This window comes from Buteo buteo, chromosome 7 (assembly GCF_964188355.1).
Source record: "Buteo buteo chromosome 7, bButBut1.hap1.1, whole genome shotgun sequence".
NCBI lineage: Eukaryota > Metazoa > Chordata > Aves > Accipitriformes > Accipitridae > Buteo > Buteo buteo.
The window spans coordinates 18,365,942-18,370,920 of record NC_134177.1 but is presented as its reverse complement, the minus strand read 5'-3'; positions in this window follow the sequence as shown (position 1 = coordinate 18,370,920).

Below are 4,979 nucleotides of genomic sequence, written 5' to 3'. Positions count from 1 at the left end.
TTTTCATAAGGCGGATTCATAACACATTGATACAATGCAGTATATCAGAATACATTTCATAATATTCAGATATTTGCTATTTTTGTAGAATGTCAGTATTTGCCTTTTATAAGAGGAATTGCCTTTAAGTGCTGCTCTGCTTTTAATTCAGTAGTGCTGAAAAACATCCCCATCTAACAGGAACAGCAGGAGTTTGAACTTGCATCTTAGACCACTTAGATATGATTTTCGATAGCCTGTTTATGTGAGTGTGGCAATTAAGAATGAAGGTATGTAAATCATGTATAGGAATAACTAAGAACAACTGTTTTCTATCCCAGCAAATAATGGAAGGATTTGTTTAGCCATACAGAGACAAAGAAGGAATTGTGGGAAAGCCTGGGAAAACTTTCAGCACTCAGCTGATTTAGTCTGTATCCTTGGGGCAACTTGAGCTAGCTGTGTACACAAATGGAACTCCAGGGCATGTTAGCTGGATCAGGTATAGAAGTGCTTTACTTTGGCTCTAGAAAGGCAAACTGTTGAGGTTCTATCATCCGTCCTTTTTTCCCTTCCCCCGCCTTGTTTTCTACAGCCCAACAACAACTAGTTGAGGTTTTGGTATTGAAGAAAGTAGCTTCTAAGTCATGTAGTAAGCAGTAGGATTTTTGACAGAAGGCGTTTGACTAGTGAGTTCATTGCTAGCCTCAATGTCTGGGTATATGGATGCTTTCCTGAACATGAATGTTAGGTAAGAGAATTTAGTTCATGATCAAGGGTGTGTTTTTCCTTTTCCAAAATAACTCTAATTTCAAACTGAGTATTCCTCAACAATGTGTTTTTTGCAATGGCACTAGTGGAATGAAGAGCCAAATATAATTGATGCAGCTAAATTCAGAGGCTGAAACAGTCATTCCAAGACCAGGTTTGTTGAAAGGCTGTAGCCAGTTCTGGTATGTACTTTTGGAAACACCCACCCTGGATTCCCAGCTGTGCTTCATGTCCCCTTGTCATTGCTTTGCAGGGATGGTATCACAGAACAGTTGACTACACTTTCTTGAGGGCTGAGATTGATTCTATCTTTTTTTTTCTGTATGTTCCTCGTTTACTTGACAAACAATTAAAAAAAAGAAAGTACCGAGGTGGGAATGAACCCAAGCGTATGTATGTCTGTTCATTCATTTATATATTATTAAGCCTAACTCCCACATCCAGGGTGTCTTCTATAGCTAGAGGGACAATTTATTCTATTGGTCTATCTTGAGCCTGTGTTGAATAAAGACAGAATTTAGCTGATCCATATAAAACTGAAAGTGTTTGTCACTTTTTTCTCAAAGTCTGCTAGTCTTCCAGATATCTACTGCTACAAGGTTGGTCCTTGGCAGAGTTCCCATTCTACCAGACTGCCCTCATGTATTTCCCTCTTAGGATGACAAGGTGTGGCAATACTTTCAGACAAAAATCAGTACAGTTTTAGGGACTTCATGTGAGTCTTTCTTTCCACACTCTATCTCCTTTTGCTTCTGCCCTCCAAATGATCAATCTGGAGGACTAGGACTTTTCCTCTAAGAAACCATATACCACAAGGTGGAGGCTGCAATACAAAGTGACATAGGGACTCCTCATTCCTTACGAATTTTGATAAACTATAGTATGTGAGGAGAGATTAGATGTTGTTGCCCTCGAGTGGTGAAAAATAGAGGAAGAGGAAGCATGTTTACAAGTAGGAAGCTTGAAAGAGGTAAAGGTTACAGCACAAATGGCCTGTGAGATCCAGCAAGGATGCTTGAAATAGCCTCACTTTAAGCTGATTGAATAAAGAACTGACAGCAGCTCATAGCACGGGCTGAGACAGTCCTGACCCAGCAGAGGCAGGGAGTTTTGAAGTCAACAATCAAGAGAGCCAGTGCCTTGGGACTGTAACAATTTTGGTACAAACCAGGTTAGAGCTTAAATCCAAGTTCCTGACTTAGAAACATACAATATTAATATATTTCTACCTTGAAAATTTGGGCCTACTTTGTGCAACCTACAAGTGCAATTTAAAAAAATTATTTCTTTACTATGCCATGTATCATGCAGCTGTAGAAGGGCCTAGAATCTGGTTTCTGAACTGAAGTTATGTTGAGTCTGAAGCAAAATCATTGCAAGTCTGAGCCTGGAAAATTATTACTAAGCACTGAAAATGGCCCATTAAGGCAAGAGGTATGCATAAAGGTTTGGACAAGCTCACTCCCCTGTTCACTTTGAGATGTTTATTCCTCTGCTGCGTTCACTGCCAGCAGGCTTTCAGTATTTCCTAAATCGCACAACCCCAAACACCTTGCTGTGTCTCTCCCAGAACAGTACTTCTCTGGGAGAATGAGAATGCTAACCTCAAGAATGCAGGAATGGATGTATTTGTTGTGAGACTCCGCTGAAATCTGTCTTTTGCTAAAAATCACTGACTTTAAACAAACCTATCAATTGGTTCTGAAATTGTAGTATCATACTTTCTCTTAAACCTAACAGACTTCTATATAAGACCCAAATCTTCCCTTCTTGAAATCTATAGGAGTTTTGCCATAGTTTTAAACAGGGCATGACTAGCTTGATAGTATACATTTGACTAAGAGATGAACATTAAAAAAACCTCAAAATTAATCCATATTTAACATTCTTAATTTAAAATTGATATATGGTGGCATGTATATAATCAGACAGCTCTTAGTTTAAAAAGCTCAAAACAAACAACAAAAAAATCCAAATAAAGGGTTGCTAAAATCCTAACCCATTTTGTAATCATGTATTGGAATAGGAGTTGTTTTTGCTGGTCTGGTCTGCCTTTCTGCTGGCTGGGTTCCCTTTCTGTGTGACAGATGTGCTATTTATGGAAGTGGATTCTGAATATTTTAAAGCACTGACTGTTAGGATCATCTCATTCCCAGCCTTTAAAATGAAAGAGAACAAAATGCCAAATAACTTCCCAAAGAAACACCTCCAAATTAAGTAGATAACTATTTAATCATTAAAAAAGAAAGAAGAGGAAAAAAAGCAAAATCATATTGTCTATTTTTTACAAGAAGTGAATATGTACGTACTGCAGTCTAGTTGTTGCTGTGCAACGCTTTCTGATTTAATACAATACTTGGTATTAGTTTTCATTTTTAAAAACAGGTACTCTTTTAGAAAAAAGAATCATAGGGTACACAGGTTCCTAGAGAAAGAATATGTGGCTGAAAATTTGGCTGCTTTCTTTCTCAGCTATATTGGCAGGTCAAATGAAAGATTGTGCTTCTCTGTACAAATCTGGCCTCACAAGTATCTATTTATTTCAGCAGTTGGCCAGAAACCATTTATATTCACTTATAGATATGGTAAATAGTATTTACCTAAAGAAACCTTACAGTGAAATATTTTCAGAGCTAACACGTTAATCTTCACAGTTCTGGTCATGTGTTGGGTATCAGCTTGCAGTATTTGCAGGTGGAGAAGTAGGAAGCTGTAAGAAGTCACTGCAATAGTGTGTGTGGGATTCTGCTCTCTAAACAGGTAGATCTTACAGTTTGTTTTACCTCACCTGAGGGTTTATCCTTCTGGGAAGCTAATTCAGGTTATAGTAAAGTGTGGCATGGTTCTAGTAAAGTGTGGCATGGTTCTCTCCTTCTCCCTTTGGAGACACAGTGACAATGAAAATAAAACCCGTTTTGCTCATTAGGCATTTTAAAAAACCCTCAGATTAGGAATTTTTAATGCTTTTTGTTTTCTCTGTATATTTTGCATTAAATATGCAAAATATTTTATTGTATTTTGAAGTTTTCCAGAAAATAAGCCTTTTTTAACATTTATAAAAACCTAATTCCCACAATTAGTCTTGCAGTCTCTGCAGAGGGTGATACCAATTTAACGTATGCGGCTGAACAATGTGCATGCTATTAATCTCGGAAGGTAACAGAAAGATGTTAAGTAGGTGATGGGAAATTTTTAATTATAATTATTTTTGCAGCTGTGGTTTAATATTTCAAAATTATTTTTTTCTTAAAGACGACAGCACTTTAGTATCTGCATTGACCTCCATGATGTCAGAATGTCATTGTGCAACCGTAGCTAAGAAAAGCCTCCGAGGAAAAAAAAAAACAAAGGAGCTTTGCATCTTCCAATAACATGAGATGTGCATATACAGTACGTAGCATTTTGGAATTCATACCGTGGTAGTGAGTTGTTGCTTTCAGTTTGATTAGACAATCATTGTTTCGTTTTCCTTGCTTTGACAGTGAGTATGCTTGTACGCTGCTTAAGTCTTCTTAGTGCTATCTAGGTCAGTATACTTAGGATAGCTTTTATGTTTTGTAAGTCTGACAGATATCGTGCCTGACAGAGATCAGCACCAAATTTTCTTTTATTTATTATATCTGAGGATAGAAAAATATTTTATAATGAATCAGAATTGTATACCACATAGCACCTACTGTTTCTGCATTGCAGATATATTTAGCTCTAACACTGCTTGTGGTTAACAGGGTGTAGCGTAGACACAGACAGCTGATCATGCAGTCAGACCCTGTGCTCGTGTGGTTTGTCAATACTGCTCAGGATTTTGATGGACTGTAAAAGAGAGAAAACAGAAAGGAAAGAAAAAGAACTGTTTTATCTGTATGAACATTAGACCTTTAGTTATGCTATTTTTTCTATCATTGTCTTTTTATTTTATTTTTTAATTCTGAGACTTAAAAATTAGGAAAGTACAGCAAATGCCTCCAGGATTTAGTATGTGCGACGTGAAATCTTTCTGCATCAAGAGGATGTTATGTAGTCAATCCAGCGTTTCTCCAATAAGCAAGAAGATTGTTTTGTTTTCCTCGGCAGGCGGACTCAGCCATTGCACAGGCAGATTTTGATAAGAGTTTGAATAGCCTACTACTGTATCATTGTAGAATTTGGAGTTTGCTAACAGTGTTAGTGACTGGAGCTCATCTTGCATCACCAGTTGATGACAATTTTCTTTGTTCCCTCCCACCCAG